We start from the raw sequence: 9,026 nt of genomic DNA, 5'->3' as shown, positions 1-9,026 counted from the left end.
CCAATAAATATTCAACTCGGGCCCCCTGCTGGTGGTACCTTGGGTACTTGGGCCCCCTGCTGGTGGTACTTGGGTACTTGGGCCCCCTGCTGGTGGTACTTGGGTACTTGGGCCCCCTGCTGGTGGTACTTGGGTACTTGGGCCCCCTGCTGGTGGTACTTGGGTACTTGGGCCCCCCTGCTGGTGGTACTGGGGCCCCCTGCTGGTGGTACTCGGGCCCCCTGCTGGTGGTACTCGGGCCCCCTGCTGGTGGTACTGGGGCCCCCTGCTGGTGGTACTCGGGCCCCCTGCTGGTGGTACTTGGGCCCCCTGCTGGTGGTACTCGGGTCCCCTGCTGGTGGGTACTGGGGCCCCCTGCTGGTGGTACTTGGGCCCCCTGCTGGTGGTACTCGGGCCCCCTGCTGGTGGTACTTGGGCCCCCTGCTGGTGGTACTCGGGCCCCCTGCTGGTGGTACTCGGGGCCCCCTGCTGGTGGTACTGGGCCCCCTGCTGGTGGTACTTGGGCCCCCTGCTGGTGGTACTGGGGCCCCCTGCTGGTGGTACTTGGGCCCCCTGCTGGTGGTACTCGGGCCCCCTGCTGGTGGTACTCGGGCCCCCTGCTGGTGGTACTGGGGCCCCCTGCTGGTGGTACTGGGGCCCCCTGCTGGTGGTACTGGGGCCCCCTGCTGGTGGTACTGGGGCCCCCTGCTGGTGGTACTGGGGCCCCCTGCTGGTGGTACTGGGGCCCCCTGCTGGTGGTACTCGGGCCCCCTGCTGGTGGTACTGGGGCCCCCTGCTGGTGGTACTGGGGCCCCCTGCTGGTGGTACTGGGGCCCCCTGCTGGTGGTACTCGGGCCCCCTGCTGGTGGTACTGGGGCCCCCTGCTTGGTGGTACTCGGAGGCCCCCTGCTGGTGGTACTGAGGCCTCCTGCTGGTGGTACTGGGGCCCCCTGCTGGTGGTACTCGGAGGCCCCCTGCTGGTGGTACTGAGGCCTCCTGCTGGTGGTACTGGGGCCTCCTGCTGGTGGGTACTGGGGCCCCCTGCTGGTGGTACTCGGAGGCCCCCTGCTGGTGGTACTGGGGCCTCCTGCTGGTGGTACTGGGGCCCCCTGCTGGTGGTACTCGGAGGCCCCCTGCTGGTGGTACTGGGGCCTCCTGCTGGTGGTACTGGGGCCTCCTGCTGGTGGTACTCGGGCCCCCTGCTGGTGGTACTCGGAGGATCCCTGGAATCTCAATGGTTTTCAAAAATGAAATGAAAACCAACTTTAAAATCAATTGGAAAAACATGTTGTACAGTAATACTATCAAAATACTACAACGAATGAAAATAAGGGTTTGGGGTGAAATAAGGTGAAATTGGGGTTTAAAATAACACAAATTACCGCAAACAATACAAATATTTAGTTTGAGAGAGAGAGAGAGAGAGAGAGAGAGAGAGAGAGAGAGAGAGAGAGAGAGAGAGAGGGAGAGAGAGAGGGAGAGAGAGAGAGAGAGAGGGAGAGAGAGGGAGAGAGAGAGAGCGAGAGAGGGGAGAGAGAGAGAGAGAGAGAGAGAGAGAGAGAGAGAGAGAGAGAGAGAGAGAGAGAGAGAGAGAGAGAGAGAGAGAGAGAGAGGGAGAGAGGGAGAGAGAGATCAGTGACATTATGAACCATGTAACCTCCTCTTCTACTGAGGTGCTATGTGATAATGTTAGTTATTATGTTCTCAATGCCCCTTGCATTGTATGATAATTGTGTGGAAGAGTTTGCTAGTCTAGTGCTACCCCTTTGTACATTGTGGCTGTGTCTGACAAAAGTTAACAATAAATAATGTTATTAGGAATACATTTGCCTCCTGCGTGAACTGTGCATAGCTGAATAGACTGTATTTTAACGCCGGCCATATGGTGGTACTTGGAGAGCCAGCTACGTTCTCAGGTGGTACTTGGTGTAAAAAGGTTGAGCACCACCGACTTAGCTTGTCCCGCTACAAAATTCAGAAGTTGCCACTTTGCTGCTCCTGTAACTAGCTCCAAAAACAAAACTCTTAAAAGACCAATTATCATCACAATGTGAGAAATTTGCTTTTAAAGCTTCAAAAAGCACCTGCAGAAAGGACACTTGTTTGATACATCTGACCTTTTATTCAGTGGGTCTTTATTAAACAGCATCCACACTGGCTTACAGTCACTTCTAACGTTTCTTTCCATACAGTGTCCCTTCTCCCATTCAACATATTTTTACAATATTTATACAACATTTTCCCATAAAGAAAATTATAGTATTTTTTTCCTTGTTTGAATTAGAGTCCAGCAAAGGCCCTGCCAAACTGGTCAAGTCTACTTCAAGACCCAACTCAGGGAAAGGATCCGTATTATCAGGCATCTCGGTCCCCAAAGCAACACGTCCAGTTCCTCATCCGTGAGTCTACTTAGCCAAGCATTCAGAATGTCCCTGGTGTGCCGGCTTGACCTCAAGCCCAGTAACATAAGAGTAACCTGCCACATCCACTATGTGCTTCAGTTTAACAGCTTCAGTGGAGCAGTCTCTTGTGTAGACCTGCTGTTTTCTTGAATGTCCAACCTGGCCCCCTGGATTAAAGGCCCCTCCAGGAGCCACAACAGTGACGTTGTAGGCTCCATCTTGCACCATTTAAAAAGAGTGCCGGCTCTAAACTGTCCTTTAAGGTGACAAATCATTCACTTCCACAGTCTTGAAAATACATTCAGTCAAAAACAAAGATGCTAAACCCAACCAATGTACATTCTTTACAATAAGGCTCATGAGAGGGCTCACAACACATCACTTCCTGTGAGGTACCGCTGCATGAACTGCTGATGAAAACTGCTACTCTGCTCTCTAGATGCACTAATCCCCGCCCTCCCTTCTCTTTTGGTAGGTATAGTACACTTTGTGGTACCCCAATGTAAGCTATGCCGAAATACAACCAGAATAGATTGTACTCTTTCTAAAAAAAAAAAAAAAAAAAAAAGAAGGGGCCTCCATGCAAGCAAGCTTGTGCCAGAGGGTGGAGGCTGCTAAATTATTAATGATTAAAACTAGGGATGTCCGATATTATCGGCCGATATCGGCAGTAAAATGTGATATCGGAAAATATCGGTATCGGTTTAAAAAAAGAAAAAAACAATAACAATATTTGTTATATATATATCCAGTGAAATTATTAGTTACCTGAAATTATTCAGTTTTTGGGGGGGGGGGGGGGGGGGGGGGGGGGGGACCCTGCATATATCGGTATCGGTTGATATCGGTATCGGAAATTAAGAGTTGGACAATATCGGAATATCGGTATCGGTAAAAAAGCCAATATCGAGCATCCCTAATTAAAACCCTTCCTCTATAAGACATTTTCGGTACCAACCATTTCCACTTTGCTCGTCTTCCTTCCACCTTCTCTACCACACTCCCAGTTTTTCTTGGTGGTCTGTTCATCTCCTAAAACACTCCTAGGTACTTGAAACCCCCTCTCTTTGAAAGTATCCCTCCTGGCAGCTTAGGGAAACCCTGCAGACCACTCTCCCACCTCCAGGGCCTCACTCACTCGTCGCCCAATTTACTTTAGCAGCAGAACGTTTACTAAACCTCTTTACTAGATGCTTGACTTTTAGCTCTTTCTTGGCTTGAGAGCCCCTTGTATTAGGTGTCTGGTTTTGTACAGGTGAGCCTTCCTCCTCCTCCTGTACCTCCACGCCTCCTCTTCCTCCTCCTCCTGTACCTCCACGCCTCCTCTTCCTCCTCCTCCTGTATCTCCACGCCTCCTCTTCCTCTTCCTCCTCCTCCTGTATCTCCACGCCTCCTCTTCCTCTTCATCCTCCTGTGTCTCCACGCCTCCTCTTCCTCATCCTCCTGTACCTCCACGCTTCCTCCTCTTCCTCCTCCTCCTGTATCTTCACGCCTCCTCTTCCTCTTCATCCTCCTCCTGTATCTCCACGCCTCCTCTTCCTCCTCCTCCTCCTGTACCTCCACGCTTCCTCCTCTTCCTCCTCCTCCTGTATCTCCACGCCTCCTCTTCATCCTCCTCCTCCTGTATCTCCACGCTTCCTCCTCCTCCTCCTGTATCTCCACGCCTCCTCTTCCTCTTCATCCTCCTCCTGTGTCTCCACGCCTCCTCTTCCTCATCCTCCTGTACCTCCACGCTTCCTCCTCTTCCTCCTCCTCCTGTATCTCCACGCCTCCTCTTCATCCTCCTCCTCCTGTATCTCCACGCCTCCTCTTCCTCCTCCTCCTGTATCTCCATGCCTCCTCTTCATCCTCCTCCTCCTGTATCTCCACGCCTCCTCTTCCTCCTCCTCCTCCTGTATCTCCACGCCTCCTCTTCCTCCTCCTCCTGTATCTCCACGCCTCCTCTTCATCCTCCTCCTGTATCTCCACGCCTCCTCTTCATCCTCCTCCTCCTGTATCTCCACGCCTCCTCTTCATCCTCCTCCTCTTGTATCTCCACGCCTCCTCTTCATCCTCCTCCTCCTGTATCTCCACGCCTCCTCTTCATCCTCCTCCTCCTGTATCTCCACGCCTCCTCTTCATCCTCCTCCTCTTGTATCTCCACGCCTCCTCTTCATCCTCCTCCTCCTGTACCTCCACGCCTCCTCTTCATCCTCCTCCTCTTGTATCTCCACGCCTCCTCTTCATCCTCCTCCTCCTGTATCTCCACGCCTCCTCTTCCTCCTCCTCCTGTACCTCCACACCTCCTCTTCATCCTCCTCCTCCTGTATCTCCACGCCTCCTCTTCCTCCTCCTCCTGTATCTCCACGCCTCCTCTTCCACCTACCTTTCTCTCATTTACATTTTTGTTTGCAGACTTTTCACTCTGCCTGGGTGTTTCAGTTTAGTAATTATTTCCGGGACTGTTTCGCTATCACTTCACTGTCCTGTCTATCTTTACTCTGCCTGTTTTCTCTCACTCATGTCTGGTTCAGTCGTCCTGCTGTTAGGCTGATGTCTGGTTCAGTAGCGCTGCTGTTAGGCTGATGTCTGGTTCAGTAGCGCTGCTGTTAGGCTGATGTCTGGTTCAGTCGTCCGGCTGTTAGGCTGATGTCTGGTTCAGTCGTCCTGCTGTTAGGCTGATGTCTGGTTCAGTCGTCCGGCTGTTAGGCTGATGTCTGGTTCAGTAGTGCTGCTGTTAGGCTGATGTCTGGTTCAGTAGCGCTGCTGTTAGGCTGATGTCTGGTTCAGTCGTCCGGCTGTTAGGCTGATGTCTGGTTCAGTCGTCCGGCTGTTAGGCTGATGTCTGGTTCAGTCATCCACCTGTTAGGCTGATGTCTGGTTCAGTCGTCCGGCTGTTAGGCTGATGTCTGGTTCAGTCGTCCGGCTGTTAGGCTGATGTCTGGTTCAGTAGCGCTGCTGTTAGGCTGATGTCTGGTTCAGTAGCGCTGCTGTTAGGCTGATGTCTGGTTCAGTAGCGCTGCTGTTAGGCTGATGTCTGGTTCAGTAGCGCTGCTGTTAGGCTGATGTCTGGTTCAGTCGTCCGGCTGTTAGGCTGATGTCTGGTTCAGTAGCGCTGCTGTTAGGCTGATGTCTGGTTCAGTCGTCCTGCTGTTAGGCTGATGTCTGGTTCAGTCGTCCTGCTGTTAGGCTGATGTCTGGTTCAGTAGCGCTGCTGTTAGGCTGATGTCTGGTTCAGTAGCGCTGCTGTTAGGCTGATGTCTGGTTCAGTCGTCCGGCTGTTAGGCTGATGTCTGGTTCAGTCGTCCTGCTGTTAGGCTGATGTCTGGTTCAGTCATCCTGCTGTTAGGCTGATGTCTGGTTCAGTCGTCCGGCTGTTAGGCTGATGTCTGGTTCAGTAGCGCTGCTGTTAGGCTGATGTCTGGTTCAGTAGCGCTGCTGTTAGGCTGATGTCTGGTTCGGTCGTCCGGCTGTTAGGCTGATGTCTGGTTCAGTCGTCCGGCTGTTAGGCTGATGTCTGGTTCAGTCGTCCTGCTGTTAGGCTGATGTCTGGTTCAGTAGCGCTGCTGTTAGGCTGATGTCTGGTTCAGTAGCGCTGCTGTTAGGCTGATGTCTGGTTCAGTAGCGCTGCTGTTAGGCTGATGTCTGGTTCAGTAGCGCTGCTGTTAGGCTGATGTCTGGTTCAGTAGCGCTGCTGTTAGGCTGATGTCTGGTTCAGTAGCGCTGCTGTTAGGCTGATGTCTGGTTCAGTAGCGCTGCTGTTAGGCTGATGTCTGGTTCAGTCGTCCTGCTGTTAGGCTGATGTCTGGTTCAGTCGTCCTGCTGTTAGGCTGATGTCTGGTTCAGTAGCGCTGCTGTTAGGCTGATGTCTGGTTCAGTCGTCCTGCTGTTAGGCTGATGTCTGGTTCAGTCGTCCGGCTGTTAGGCTGATGTCTGGTTCAGTCGTCCTGCTGTTAGGCTGATGTCTGGTTCAGTCGTCCTGCTGTTAGGCTGATGTCTGGTTCAGTCATCCTGCTGTTAGGCTGATGTCTGGTTCAGTAGCGCTGCTGTTAGGCTGATGTCTGGTTCGGTCGTCCGGCTGTTAGGCTGATGTCTGGTTCAGTCGTCCGGCTGTTAGGCTGATGTCTGGTTCAGTCGTCCTGCTGTTAGGCTGATGTCTGGTTCAGTCGTCCTGCTGTTAGGCTGATGTCTGGTTCAGTCGTCCTGCTGTTAGGCTGATGTCTGGTTCAGTAGCGCTGCTGTTAGGCTGATGTCTGGTTCAGTCGTCCGGCTGTTAGGCTGATGTCTGGTTCAGTAGCGCTGCTGTTAGGCTGATGTCTGGTTCAGTCGTCCTGCTGTTAGGCTGATGTCTGGTTCAGTAGCGCTGCTGTTAGGCTGATGTCTGGTTCAGTCGTCCGGCTGTTAGGCTGATGTCTGGTTCAGTCGTCCGGCTGTTAGGCTGATGTCTGGTTCAGTCGTCCACCTGTTAGGCTGATGTCTGGTTCAGTCGTCCGGCTGTTAGGCTGATGTCTGGTTCAGTAGCGCTGCTGTTAGGCTGATGTCTGGTTCAGTAGCGCTGCTGTTAGGCTGATGTCTGGTTCAGTAGCGCTGCTGTTAGGCTGATGTCTGGTTCAGTAGCGCTGCTGTTAGGCTGATGTCTGGTTCAGTCGTCCGGCTGTTAGGCTGATGTCTGGTTCAGTCGTCCGGCTGTTAGGCTGATGTCTGGTTCAGTCGTCCTGCTGTTAGGCTGATGTCTGGTTCAGTAGCGCTGCTGTTAGGCTGATGTCTGGTTCAGTAGCGCTGCTGTTAGGCTGATGTCTGGTTCAGTAGCGCTGCTGTTAGGCTGATGTCTGGTTCAGTAGCGCTGCTGTTAGGCTGATGTCTGGTTCAGTCGTCCTGCTGTTAGGCTGATGTCTGGTTCAGTCGTCCTGCTGTTAGGCTGATGTCTGGTTCAGTAGCGCTGCTGTTAGGCTGATGTCTGGTTCAGTAGCGCTGCTGTTAGGCTGATGTCTGGTTCAGTCGTCCGGCTGTTAGGCTGATGTCTGGTTCAGTCATCCTGCTGTTAGGCTGATGTCTGGTTCAGTCGTCCTGCTGTTAGGCTGATGTCTGGTTCAGTCGTCCTGCTGTTAGGCTGATGTCTGGTTCAGTCGTACGGCTGTTAGGCTGATGTCTGGTTCAGTAGCGCTGCTGTTAGGCTGATGTCTGGTTCAGTAGCGCTGCTGTTAGGCTGATGTCTGGTTCAGTCGTCCGGCTGTTAGGCTGATGTCTGGTTCAGTCGTCCGGCTGTTAGGCTGATGTCTGGTTCAGTCGTCCACCTGTTAGGCTGATGTCTGGTTCAGTCGTCCGGCTGTTAGGCTGATGTCTGGTTCAGTAGCGCTGCTGTTAGGCTGATGTCTGGTTCAGTAGCGCTGCTGTTAGGCTGATGTCTGGTTCAGTAGCGCTGCTGTTAGGCTGATGTCTGGTTCAGTAGCGCTGCTGTTAGGCTGATGTCTGGTTCAGTCGTCCGGCTGTTAGGCTGATGTCTGGTTCAGTCGTCCTGCTGTTAGGCTGATGTCTGGTTCAGTAGCGCTGCTGTTAGGCTGATGTCTGGTTCAGTCGTCCTGCTGTTAGGCTGATGTCTGGTTCAGTCGTCCTGCTGTTAGGCTGATGACTGGTTCAGTAGCGCTGCTGTTAGGCTGATGTCTGGTTCAGTAGCGCTGCTGTTAGGCTGATGTCTGGTTCAGTCGTCCTGCTGTTAGGGTGATGCAATGATGCTCATTTGCATAGAAAGGGGCACATGTTCCGCCCCTATATTACCTAATTTAAATACCCACAAATAGCACGGACGCACAGAGACACAATGCTGATGGCAACGCAGTTACTAACGGTGTATATATAGACACCATGTCTCTACTAACAGTGTATATATAGACACCATGTCTCTTTAGTAATGGTATATATAGACACCATGTCTCTTTAGTAATGGTATATATAGACACCATGTCTCTTTAGTAACGGTGTATATAGACACCATGTCTCTTTAGTAACGGTGTATATATAGACACCATGTCTCTTTAGTAATGGTGTATATATAGACACCATGTCTCTTTAGTAATGGTGTATATATAGACATGTCTCTTTAGTAACGGTGTATATATAGACACCATGTCTCTTTAGTAACGGTATATATAGACACCATGTCTCTTTAGTAACGGTGTATATATAGACACTGTAACTGAGGGGTACAATTCCCTGACTGTATTGATAAGTATGGTATCATTAAACCACTACCTGCTTTATGTACTTTAAATACTGGCCACACAGTACATGATGTAGATATGATGAACACTTTCCCACCTGATGAAACGAAGTCCACACAAATGTATAAATCGAATATTTTATATAGCAAAGGGTATATACAACGTTCACTTAATGACATTTATGATTTGAATGCACTTGTAAGGCAAATGAGTATTCGTTGGTAAATCAACATTGAATGTCCAATCTCTGGTTACGCAGGGAGCAAGTATACAACCTGGTTCTTTAGGGAACTATAGCGATGGTACTTAAATGATTATAGCTGGATACACTAAAGGGGGGTCCCGCTGGTTGTAAGACAGTAGGGGGGGGGGGTTAGGAGAGCCGCTGGCGATATCCCATCTGGCCGACGATTTCTTGGGAGAATTCAGAGTGCTGAACACGGTGCCC

The sequence above is a fragment of the Notolepis coatsorum genome, assembly GCF_963971535.1.
Source record: "Notolepis coatsorum genome assembly, chromosome: 15".
NCBI classification, from domain to species: domain Eukaryota; kingdom Metazoa; phylum Chordata; class Actinopteri; order Aulopiformes; family Paralepididae; genus Notolepis; species Notolepis coatsorum.
Note: the sequence above shows the minus strand (reverse complement) of the source record.